General features: G+C 44.1%; 1 protein-coding gene across 1 annotated transcript in view; it reads right to left on the bottom strand.

Annotated features, from left to right (window-relative positions):
- Positions 1-13,536, bottom strand: part of CBFA2T3 (CBFA2/RUNX1 partner transcriptional co-repressor 3) — a 352,675-nt gene that overhangs the window by 273,700 nt on the left and 65,439 nt on the right. The window lies entirely within an intron of this gene.

Raw genomic sequence — 13,536 nt, 5'->3', positions numbered from 1 at the left:
AAAGTTACTTCTGGTAACTATAACTGCTGATTTTCTCTGGTTTTGTACGAGTGAAATGTGAGCCTAACAATAACTTCCCTGCAACATTTGATTTTTTCAGTGAATTTCTAAGGTTTTTTAAAAATTCATTTCCTAACTATATTTTCCCTGTAACCTCATTTCCTCCCAAATTTCTCTATACTCTCTCTCCACACTCACACATGTACATGTGTATAGAAGTGTGGGGAGTGTGGAGAGAGAGTATAGGGAAATGTGGGAGGAAATGAGTGAGGGTTAAATAAGAGACTTAAAGGCTTGAAAGGCATATGAGAAAGAGAGAATGTAGGGGAACGGGGGAAAAGGTACAGGAGTGAGTGACGGATAAATAAGAGACTTAGAGGCTTAAAGGGCATATGGAAAAGAAGGAATGCAGGAAAACGAGGAAAAAGGTACAGGCTGTTGAAGTCCCACTTATTTCCTCGGTGATGTGTGTGATTAGGTCTTGGCCTGGGTGTGTCTGATCAAGCGCTGGGATGCCCGAGGGTAACCACGCGCTATATAAGACTGATTACAATCACACAATTACAATTACAGGAGAGACAGTGATGTTGTATGAGAGAAACATAAAGAGAGAGGGACAAAGAAAGATGGTAAGACTAAGAGGTTCCAGCCCTGAGCGAGTCCCGTGAGAGAGACAGAGATCAAGAGAAGAGAGGAAAGAGAACAGGGAAGATGGTGAGCGAGAGACAGAAAGAGTATCTGTTGGAGGGAGAGAGATAGATAAAGAGGAACCGTGTGAAAGGGAGGGCGATGCTTATATATATAGGATGAGAGAGACAGAGAAACAGAGAGATCAGAAATACATGTGTGAGTCAGGAAAAGAGGGATGGATATGTGTGGGGTGAGGGAGAAGGTGGGGGTGGACAGGAAAAGGAGGGAGAGCGGAGAGAGATAAAATCTGAGAGAGGAAAGAGAAAGAAAGTGCGAATGGGTGACAGAGATAGGTGAATAAAGGAAAGGGCATATGAGAAAAAGAAATAGTGGGAGATAGAGAGTGGGGACGAGGTAGAGTGAGGAAGAGACAAAGTGTGTGTGTGGGAGGGAGGAGAATGAGAGACAACGAGAGAGGTATGCAGAGAGGGAGAGATAAACAGAGAGAGAGAGAGAGAGATAGAAAAACGAGTAGATTCCATCCCCGCCTGAGTCTCACTGGCCCTGGCACAGAATGCCCAATGTGTCCTTTCCTTTCTGGGACAGGATATTTTTCTCCATGCAATTGTATTTTCTGTTTGTTTTGTTTTGGAATGCTGAAACACTGATATTGTCCTGTTCCTCCTTATCTCGCCCTTGCTTCCCTTTGCGTGTTTCCCTCTTTCCGGTCTGAAATATGAAATATCATTTTTAACACTGCTCTGCCTGGAAGCGCCATGACCGATATGCACACGTGGAGTATTGTTTTCAAATCTGCATCTCTATAAATAAATGCATATCATGGTTTAAGCGAGGCAGTGGGTCCTGCAGACCATACAATAATAATATTAACAATAATTATATTAATAAGGTCAATCATTTTCTTGCCACTACTAACTAATAACAAATGTAATCAAAAATAACATTACAGAAGATGCACTTTTCATGATAATAAATGTAACAATAAATCTTTGACATAAACCAAATATTACGACTATGGTTTTGGTTAAAGGAATTATAGCAATGAAACCATTCTCAGCGTAATGTCATTATTTCTGATTACTTTTGTTTGCAATATTTAGAGTTATTAAAATCACAATATCATTCATAATAGTTGTGTTTTTGTAATTATCATTGGTGGCAACGGTAGTCATAGCAGTAATATTATCAATATCAGCAGTCATAGCAGTGTTTTTAATTCAAAATATTAATGAACAACATACCTAGTAGAATAGAGATATAACATAATAATTGCGCTGATCATAGACGATATTAATAACAGGACACCTTGGTTGTGGGGGGCGCCGGCGCCCCGCCCCCTCCCCTCTCGCCCTGTTTTCTCTCAGCAGAAACGTGCTGCTGAGTGTGGCGAGCAGATAAAAGGCTCGGAGGAACCGCCGGAGCCGGGCAGGAGGCTCAGCTGGGCTTCGCCAGTTATCAGCCCGCGCAGCTGTGTCCTCGGAGGCGGCAGCTGCCAAACCGGAAGTTCCCTCACCGCTCCTGTGAGAGGGCGGGCGGGAGAGCGGCTTTTATTTTAGTCACAAACCCATTCATTATAAGGGGATTTCTGCGCGAGGGCTGGCACCGGACATGCTGGTGTCTCGGTGCCAGGACAGAACAGTCCATGCTGGATTATTTATTTAGCGGTTTTATAAATCTCTGCCCGTTGCTTTTTGGCTGTTTCGAAGAGCTAATATAGCCAATTCATTTCTACAGGCTAGTGTGGCTAACGCTAGCTTGACCCGGGCCTTTGTGTGCCCACTCTCCTTAAAAATTAAAGGTTTTTCAATACTGTGGGCTGGCACAAGTCAATGGCCGAGGCTTCGGCTAGCCTGGAACGCTCTTCAGCCCACATTGACTAAAATGTGTGCGGGTGTTCTCGCCACGCAATGCAATTTAGCACTGCCCACATGGGCCTTTACCATAGTGAGTAAATAGGCGCTATCTTTTGCTTTGCAGTGCATCCCGAAAGCATTTGCACCAATCGTTGGCACATTTGGGACCTAGAGACGCTTGAAGGTTTAGCAGGTGCCCTTAGAGATATTACACCGGAGAGAGCTTTGCTAAAACATACGTGGGCATGCTGTGTGTCAGGCCTTCTCTTATTCCTAGTCCCCTTGCCTTATTTGGTTCCGCCTTGCGTGTTTTCCTTTGTGCGGGTAAAGCTACGTTCTGGGCTGTGGGGTGGATTGTCATCAGAACCTGTCTGATAACAGCTGCAGATCCATCCAGTTACAGAGGTGTAGTCGTACCACATAGGTCATTAACAGCAGCATCCTATAAACTATACAATGCTTAAAACACAATATGGCCCCCCGAGCTAAAGTGACGTTGGAGCATAACCTGCCAGGACAGGTAGTATGGAACTACGTGGAGATGCTCTCATCACCGGGATGTCCTGCTTGCTTTGGTTGGTGCTCAGCGAGTTGTCTCACTCCCTTCGAACTAATGTAGATGTGCTTACATTAAGCCTTCAAGGAGCAGCCGGCGGGTAGCAATCGGAGTGCAGTTTAAGAAGATCAGACAGAGTCTCTGAAGAAGTGAAAGTGTGAAATAAGTTGACAGAAAATGCTTCTGATGGGCAACATGGAAGACTCATGCTTGCCAGATCTTAATTCTCGAATGAGGATTGTGTAGATGGCTATATATACAAGGAACTAACCGCAGGCGTAAGTTTCAGGCATCACTTTCATTTGTGAGGATACTCCCAAATCTAGGAAGTGTTGAAAACGACTCCACCTCAATTAGTGAAAGATTGGTCAACACATGTGGTGGGCCAGCAGTAAGGCATTAGACTCCCATCTGGAGCTGCGTAAGTTAGTGCCGGTACAGCTTCACCAGATGAGAAGAAGTCGCAGAATATTTGACGATGAAAGGCTTCGTGCATGAGGCAGTCTGGGATATTTCTGCTATTTGGATTGGAGTCAGTGGAGCGACATATGCTTCCGTGAGATCTAAGGTAAGTGCTTCAACCAAAGGTGAGTGGAGTTGCATGATTTTGCACTTTTACTGGTGTTTCTGGAACAAAAACAACACTTTTGCAAGAGGAAGAGCTTTCCTTGGAGTTCAGTTCACCGGAGATGAAGAACCTGGGAGGTTGTAGTCAGACCAGGATATGGGGATGGACTTATTCTCTTCAGGCATTCCATTGTTAACTAGGATCTATCTATCTATCTATCTATCTATCTATCTATCTATCTATCTATCTATCTATCTATCTATCTATCTATCTATCTATCTATCTATCTATCTATCTATCTATCTATCTATCTATCTATCTATCTATCTATCTATCTATCTATCTATCTATCTATCTATCTATCTATCTATCTATCTATCTATCTATCTATCTACCTACCTACCTACCTACCTATCCCCTACCCATCTATGTCTATCTATGCATGTATCTATTTATCTCTCTAGCAGCAACCTCCGTTCTCCTTCAGGCTCTTTCCCCAGATCATTTGTCACAGGGGCTGTGAATTGCCAGAATTGAAACATTAAAAAATCCCAGTGGAAACTCGAAGACTGGGCCTGACATAAATAAAATTGCAAATGTCCTCCCAGAAGAAGCTTACAATAGAGAGCACAGGTTTGCTTTTCTTAAAGGTGCATCATCTTCATAAGTTTCAGGGCTAGAGTATTTCAGTGGCGGCTCCTCAGCATTGGCAGAGAAGTGTCGCCCCTCCCTGCCAGCCTCACAACTTGTCAAATAAAATGATAATAAAACAGGTTTATTTTTGTTTTATTTTTCAGGTTCTATGGGCCGGCGAGTCTTGGGGGCGGGGGCAGTGACCGGAGGGAGTGTTGGGCACTGCTATCAGTGCACATGTTAGTTTCGCCGGCCGTCTCAGGACGGCCAAACCGACATGTTCACTGCGTTGTCTCCAACCCAGCTGCGTTGCCGGGTTGGAGACAGCAAGCACAGGCTCCCAGTCTCCTTAGGAGTGCAAATTCACGGCGCTCAGGCCAATCCTGATGCTGCTTTCAAGAATAAGAGCAGTGTCAGGATTGGCCGCAGGAGACACTGGGAGCCTGGGTGCTGCAGTGAGGACACAGAGCAGAAGAGGGTTGGGCAGTAGGTAAGTTCTTTTTCCCATATTTGTTTTAACGTTTTCTTCGTTGTTCATTTCTCCCCATCTCCCCGTTGTCCCCCTCACCCGTGCCGCCACTTTACCCGCTGGAGTATTGTAAGCCTCTTAAGTCTTTTGTGCCTACTACTCTGCCAATGGTTAAATATCTAACAGCTTTAAAGTAGCAGCAGTGGCAGCTGCAAATGGGATCCTGAGTGTTACTATGATGTTTGTACCTGCAGGTTTTTCCCCACACAATATTTGCCATGTAGCACCAGGGGGAATTTGTGCGAGGAAAAAAATGCCCCATTCTGTGTTTCCAAGGCAAAAACATGGTAATACTGTGTTATTCCCCATTATGAGGTGTGAAACTTGAAATTGAGAAGCAATTGCACACCTGCTAAATACTGAACCCTGTGATATCAGTATTTATGTGGTGCAATTTTAGACCCCGGAATATCCCAGGATGCATCATGAACCCTCAGTGGTATCGCTTAGATTCCACAGGCACTGTCTCCGGCATACCAAACTAGGGGCATTCGAAGTGTCCTGGCACCAGAACAGCGTTATCAGAATATGGTCTAACATATATATTATGTCCTGAATATAGTTTACAAAAATATCACCTCTCTGTGGTTAATGTTATAAAATCTATACCCAAAGGTACAATATTTTGTAAAATATATTTAGGACGCAATACTTGTGGCAGACGATATTATTTTACAACCTATCCTGACATACAGCTATGCTTTGTTTTTCATTGCAGGAGTATTACCAGTACTTAATTTGAAAAAAACACAAGTGCCAGGGCCCTTATCAGGAGGCCACTGCAGCCCTCACCACCCATTGCCCCTGCCAGCTCTACCAATGATAGTGCCAAACCAACTACTAACCATCACACTACTACTAGTGTGACAATTCAGAGTATTCTAGGCCCCCATAGCTAACAGAATAGCATGTACGACAGGTATTAGTCATTTTTAATGTGTATTGAATTAGTAAACAACTGTTGTCATGCTATTGTATTTATATACCTTTTTTAAATATATATGTCTTCTGACTGATTGATGGTACTAATAAGTACTGGCTTTCATGGTCTGAGGCATGCTACTCATTTTATTTTTTATTTTATTTATAAAGTTTTATATAGCCCGAACTAGACCTGGTGAGGGTATCAGAGCGCTTTACAAATGTTACATCAAAAGAAATAAAGTGAGAACTAGGCACATAGATATGAGTAGCTAACAGGCGTAAATGTTGTCCGTACACATTGTAGGTCCAGAGGTATTCAGGAGTGCCTTCGTTATTCTCGCTTAGAGTTCATCGTAGATCCTGGTAGGTGAGCTGCGTCTGGTTGGTACCCAACTCGCATCAGAACTGGGATCAAGGGAGCGATTTATTCATTAGAAGTAGTTTGACTTCTTTTTTGAAGGAGGTGGTAGAGGGGTTCATTCTGATTGCCGGTGGCAGGGCATTCCCGATCCTAGGTGCTAGGCCGGAGAAGGTGCGGGTGTAGGTTTTCTTTTTCCGAAGGTTTTGAGGTTTCAATAGCAAGGTGTTGGTGCTTCTCGTAGTTCTGATACTGCCTGATAATTCCAGTTTATTGGCTAGATACTTTGGTGTGTTGAAGTACCGGGCTTTGTGTGTCATGCAGGCAATTTTTAGATGTGATCTTGCCAGTTCAGTGCCTTTAGATCAGGGGTGATATGGTTGTTCTTTTTGGAGCCGGTGACGAGTCTTGCAGCCGCGTTGAGTGAGGCTCTTAGAGGAGCTAGTCTGGCTCTCGGTAAGCCACATAGAGTTGTGTTCCCATAGTCTATTTTGGATATCACTAGAGCTTGTACGGCTGTTTTTAGGTCATCGTCGTTGAGGAAGTGTTTTAGTTTTCTGAGAATGTTCATATGAAAGTTCGCTCCTCTGGTGGCTGTGCTGATGTGTTCCTGCATGGTGAGATTCTTGTTGAGTATTATTCCCAGTGATCTTGTAGAGTCAATAATATGTGGTTTGCAGTTGAAGGCTATTAAGTGTTTCATCCTTTTTTCTATGTCGCCGTGTCCTTGTGGTGGGGAGATTAGGAGAAAGTCTCTTTTGAGTGCATAAAGTTTGAGGTGGTTTTTTGTCAGCCAGTTGTGGATTTTTTGCTAAGTTGTGTTGATTGAGCGGAAGTCATCCGGGGACGACATTTTTAAGTATAGTTGGGTATCATCTGCATACATGTAGTAATGAAAATTGGAGAGCTTCAGAATGTCGGTTAAGGGTTCCATGAGTCGATTGAAGAGGGTAGGCGATAGGGAGGAGCCTTGAGGGACTCCCAGGGTGACCGGCATGGTTGTGGACAGCGATTGGTTAATCTTGATTCTTTGTGTTCAGTTGTATAAGAAGGAGGTGAACCACTTTAGAACAACCCCTGATAAACCCATTCTGTGTTCAAGTAGGTCCAGGAGACTGTTATGTTTGACCATATCGAAGGCCGCTGATAGGTCTAGGAGGATTAGGAGGCAGGACTCGAAAAGAAGTTCTGCAGCACCCATTGGGTGAGGCAACTTGGCAGGGGATGGGCACTCTACTTCTGTTCTCTTCAAAGTAGGGTTAAGCCAAAGACCTGATGAGAATGCTGAATTTGCTGCCCTTAATTGGAAGGCAGGGAGCAGGACTACCATGCAAGGAAAGGAGCTGACATTACCAATCGGTGAGAGCCATGGTCTGACTCACTGAGATCTGTGCAGTGCTTAATTTGTAAAAACCTAATTGCCAGGGCCCTTGTCAGCGGCCACTGCAGCTTGCACCACACATTGCCCTGCCTGCACTGCCTAAGTCAGTACCAACGAAACCATTTTCTATCATGCTCCTACAAGTGTGACTATTCCAGGTCCCCAAAGGTATAAGAATGGCTTGGGCAGCAGGTAATAGGCATTTTTAATGTATACTGAATTAATGAACAACTGTTGCCATGCTCATGTCTAAATTATGCAAATAGCGCCATCATGTGGCAGACTGTCACAAGTGCCGGTGCTGACATTTAAGTGCCAGTGACAAGAACTGGAAACCACCGGCTCAAATTAAGCACTGGATAAATGTAAAGATGTTCAAAGCTTCTCCGGAGGCCATGAGCAACTGTGGTTGAATTCAGATCGACAACCAATACAACATCTTTACAACAACGTGTACATGTTCTAGAGACAAAGATGGTCTCCACATGCTGGTAAATTTGTGCTGCGCCCATAACGATCCCCTTGCATCTCTGCACTACACCCAGGTAGTGTCACTAAATGACGCAAAGACGTGCAAAGTGTGGCCTTGAATGGCCATGGAAACCTCTTTTGGGTTTTCATATGTCCTGTATTTGATAAAATGAGGAACACAAAGATTAAACTGGTACCTAAGACCATGGTCTGTATTTTTTTGTGTGGGCCGTGGAGCGACTGGAACCACCTGTCTATGACCCATGGCTCCCACGTTATCATGGTTCCACGTTTTGGGTCACAATAACCATAAAGAAGTGTTCCTCTAAAGAGGGGGGCAAATCACCCTTGAGGGCTTGAGTCGCTTGTAGCTGCTGCATGGTGGGTTCTCATTCGTTCATCCAGGTCTTTAGCTCTCTCCTGAATTGCTGGAGTGACGAAGTGGTCCTTAGGTGCAGGGGGAGGGAGTTCCATGTCTTGGCTGCCAGGTGCGAGAAGGAGCGTCCTCCGTTCTTGATTCGGTGGATCCGGGGTGGATCCGGGGTGTGTGTGTGCGCAAGGAAGCGGGAAGCAGAACGGAGGTGTCTGGTTGGTTGGTTGTAGGTCAGTCATTTGAAAACCCAACAGCTGGGTGCTTAAAAGCCTCTTAGCAGCCCTAAACAGCTTGATCTATAACTCAACCCATCTTCAGTCACCAACTAATCTCCTTAAACGGTGTGTGATCTAACATATGTCATATCCAGGAGATCTGGTCATACTGGAAACCCGTTGGTATGTGGCTGTTACATAGAGTGCTTAGAAGAAGCACAGACTACAATATGTAGTGCCATTATTATTTGCCTTGTTCCCAGTGCAATCAGTAGCCCACTACATGGGTTTCGGCATTCCTAACACACTTCTGGGTGGTGCTTTTTTACGGTCAGCCTGTGTCCCACAGTTTTTGATCCTGCTCACTAGCTATCATCCCCAGCTATGAGACAGCAGGGCTAACACCTTACGGAGCAAGGGATATAAAGTTCTTTTAATATATATTTATTCCACAAGAGGTGCGACGATCCCCTGATTTTCTTTGCAAATTATTATTTTGGCTGCTATATTTGTCAACAGAGATATGCTTTTTATACAAAGTATAGCCCTGACTAGATGTTGACCTCAATTGTATTTAATTGCTTCTACTGTATCTAAATTTCAAACCTACCACTACACATTAGACTAAGCATTGACTACTCCCTCCGGCTAAAGTTTGAGAGTGAATAGTACTATGGAAGAGCTTGGTCAACCCAATCTGAATGCAAGAGACTCCCAGGCCCTGGGGCACCAAAGGCAAATGGCAGTACCCATCACGTATTAGTGTAAGTGAATTCATACAGGAGTCATCATAGACACCACCCTTTCCTTTCAACATCACGTAAACAAACTCACTGCCTCCATCTATTACATCCCGAAAATCCTGAAAAAGATACTGCCCTTCATACCAATAGGATTGCAGAAAACAGTGGTGGTAGCCCCAGTGCTGTCCAAACTTGATTATTGTAATGGAATACTAGTGGGAGCAAATAAATCAGTACTAACAAAATTACAGATTATCCATAATTCCATTGCTAGACTGCTCTTTGGTCTGTCCAAATATTCATCGGCCAAGCAGGCCCTCAACACACCGCATTGAGAAGCGAATCAGGTTCAAAGCATTATGTGTCGCTTTTAAGGTCCTACAAAACTCAGGTCCCGAGTATATAATCAAACACTTTCAATGGTATTCACCAGTCTGCGCACTCCGCTCAGCCTTCCTAAAGCTAGTGAGGGTACCATCCCCCTGCCTCCAGAGATGGGGTGGCAAAAGCTTTTTCAATGTCACCTCTAAATGGTGGAACAAATTACCTCTTCATTTAAGAAACTCCACCGATCTCTTATCCTTTAGGAAAGGACTGAAAACGTGGCTCTACACACTGTGAACTGTGCTCGCATTGGTTTTTACACGCAGTGCTCTGTGGACATCCTTCAGAAGCGCCTAGACGCCCCCGGGTAATAGAGCGCTATATAAATATATAAAGCAAGCAAAGTCTATCATAACACTCAAGTATTGAATTACTCACAGGCTGCAGAGTTTACGTCTTCTAATCTACGTCTGTCCATTACCACATTTTTCAGTGCAAAATGACAATATCTCCTGTTCCTGCTAGTTGGTGCTGAAAGTAGATCTTCTGTTTTCTGAAGAGTTAGCTTAAACACTTTTATCCTCATGACGTTCAAACTCGATGGGCGTTTTTTTATCACTTAAAGGGGGAGAGGGGGTTTAGTCATTATTTTAATACGTGAATCAACAAACTTCACATCTAAGGACAGCATTGAACTTGTTAGGGCTTCAGAAGATGTTTCAAGTCATCATTTGTATCTCCCTGGCCCATTGTAGGTCAACCCATCAGGCCTTCATTTGACCCCAACACAGCACCCAGCCTCTCAGTCCTGGGCTTGAAGTGTGCCTTACCCATCTTGTTGTATAACAGTGGACTTGCACTTCAGTGGGGCATGGTCTCAATTGCGTTCATTGTGTGGTAGTACGATTGGCCGGCTGACCATGCCTGTGATAGGATGCCAGTTGTATGAACTGAACACGCTCTATTATGTTTTCCCGCTCTTTTTTCTCTTTTAAGAATAATGTTGTTTTATACTGTGATGGTTTTAATTAACTTGAAACAATAAAACATTATCTATCTATCTAGCAAACTTCCAAAAGAACAGGCAGTGATCATAGTATTTTCTAGAATTATGGATTTTCACAGAAGAAAACATTTTTCCTATTTACACGCTTCCTAAGGTGAAACCTGCTTGGGCTAGGATTCTGATAAAAAAACTTGCATTCATCATTAATAAATGTTTACCAAAATACAAAACAAACATTAATTATTTTTGGAGAGCTTTTCAAATGTATTTCCTAAGCCTGTTCTCTCTGCTGTAGCAGCAGCCTAAAAAGAGAGGCTTGTGCAATATTAAGTTCAAGTCGCCCAAAAAAAGGTGTAGGCGAACAACACTGGTGACGAGGTTTCTGACCCTTAGCAGCACTGCCATACACTCTTCTGGCTTTATCAGCGATGCCAAACATACCCTCAAGTTAGGTACTTAACATATTCCTATCTTCGATAAATTGGAGTCCAGTGAAACCATGTCCCCATCAGTAGTGAATAAAATATAAGGTGCTTTCGAAAAGCCGCACTCTACAAACATCTTAAATATTCTTGAATAATGCAGGAAGTCAAGCTGTGGAGTAATGGTAATCATTAAGAATTAAGGGTTTTGTTTAGCACTAATATGTTTTTTTTAAGCTTAACATGATGCGTTTAAGAACATTTGATATGCATTTTTAAGTGTTCTAGTATGCACGCATTCTATCATTTTCTCCAGTTGAAAGCTAAACATCGCCAAATCTGAAGTCATGCAGTGGGCCCAAAAATCAAAGAAAAACAAATAAAAGCGATGACAGATAAATGGCCAAAACATGCACTGAGAAAATCCCTCATGCATGCATTTCAATAGCAGGAAATTTTACACGAACCCTCCACCGCCTCATAATAGATTGCCAAAAAAATAACCTAGAGGCCGAGACTAAAGGCACCCCAGTGGTCGAGAATAAAAGTAGTCCTAGTGAACGAGACTAAAAGCAGTTCTAGGGGCCAAGACTAAAAGCAGTCCTAGTGGCTGAAATTAAAAGCAGTCCCAGTGGCCGATACTAAAAGCAGTCCCAGTGGCAGAGACTAAAACCCATCCCAGTGGCTGAAACTAAAAGCAGTCCCAGTGGGCGAGACTTCAAGCCGTTCCATTGGCTGAGACTACAAGCAGTCCCAGTGGCCGAGACTAAAAGCAACACCAGTGGTGGAGACTAAAAGCATTCCTAGTGGCCAAGACTAAAGTCAGTCCCAGTGTCCGAGACTAAAAGCAATCCTAGAGGCCGAGACTGAAAGCAGTCCTAGTGACCTGGACTAAAAGCAGTCCTAATGGTCAAGACTAAAAGCAGTCCTAGTGGCCGAGAATAAAAGCAGTCCTAGTGGCCGAGACTGAAAGCAGTCCCAGTGGCAGAGACTAAAACACGCCCCAGTGGCTGAGACTAAAAGCAGTCCCAGTGGGCGAGACTTGAAGCCGTCCCATTGGTTGAGACTACAAGCAGTCCCAGTGGCCATGACTAAAAGCAGCACCAGTGGTGGAGACTAAAAGCAGTCCTAGTGGTCAAGACTAAAGTCAGTCCCAGTGTCCGAGACTAAAAGCAATCCTAGAGGCAGAGACTGAAAGCAGTCCTAGTGGCCTGAACTAAAAGCAGTCCTAATGGTCCAGACTAAAAGCAGTCTTAGTGGCCCTGACTAAAAGCAGCCTTAGTGGTTGAGACTAAATGCAGTCCTAGTGGCCCAGAATAAAGCAGCACTAAAGTTAGAGACTGAAACCAGTCCTGGTGGCAGAGACTAAAAGCAACCCGGGAGGCTGAGACTGGAAGCAGACCTAGTAGCCTAAACTAAAAGCAGTCCTAGTGGCCCAGACACTAAAAACAGTCCTAGTGGCCTAGACTAAATGCAGTTTTAGTGGCTGAGACTAAAAGCAGTTGCAGTCGCTGAGACTTTAAGTAGTCCCAAAGTACGAAACCAAAAGCAGTCCTAGTGGCTGAGACTGAAAGCAGTGGAAGTGGCTGAGATTAAAAGCAATCCCAGTGGCTGGGGGCGTGGCGTGCACGCAACCGAGATGACCGCGCTGTACTGAGCTCCGGCGGATTGCAGGAGGTGGTCTATCGGCTCCGGATGCATTAAGCTAATTTTTCCGCTATCTGGATTGCAGGTATCTGCAGCGGAACATCGCGGGACCTGTTTGGATAAACTTTTTGTCACACTGGACCGTTCCTGGACATGTGAGGGCTTTCGAACTTTTCTCTTCACAGAGGCTGTACAAAATGGCGGCGCAGGTAGAATTTTGCTGAGAGGCTGCCGTTCTGGAAAAGTCGGCGTCGTAGTGACCTGCTGCTCTTCACTTTCTCACTGCTTATGAGGTATGGTGCCTGTATATGGAATTGCCCTCGCCTCATTGAGAGGTCCTGTGTGGAGGCGCCAGATGTTATTATGCCTGCATTGAGGAGATTTCTGTCACTGGACCTTGTTATATATACACAATTGAGTTCCAGTGGGCGCTGCTTCTTAATGAATGCCTGCTCAAGCAACGGTGTGTATTTATATCATTAATGCTGGTCGGGACACCGCAAAGTGAATACTTTATGATCTCAGATGCCTCTACAGTGGCCTTGATTACTCCTTTATGTCTTTTTGTGGCAAATGAGACTTTTTGACAAGTGTAGAAGGCTGTGGATGGCGACATGTGATGGGATCTATGTATTCTCTTTTAAGAGCAGAATTTCAGAAGTGAATTGTATATGGGGCTTCTGTCTCTGGTGCTTACAAGTTAAATGCTATGCCAGTTGGAGAGCTTTAACTTCAACTAATTAAGGCGAGACACATTGTGCACTATTTTATTTCGTGAACACCGAGGGGTAATCTCGAGGTACTCCTTTAGAGTCACAGATTTCGTATAATCCTTAATTCACTGGCCTTTTTGCCTCGCTTCAATGGCAGAAAGTATGGGGG

This window comes from Triturus cristatus, chromosome 12 (assembly GCF_964204655.1).
Source record: "Triturus cristatus chromosome 12, aTriCri1.1, whole genome shotgun sequence".
Classification (NCBI taxonomy): Eukaryota; Metazoa; Chordata; class Amphibia; order Caudata; family Salamandridae; genus Triturus; species Triturus cristatus.
The sequence above is the reverse complement of the archived record's forward strand: the minus strand, read 5'-3'. Positions and strand labels throughout refer to the sequence as shown.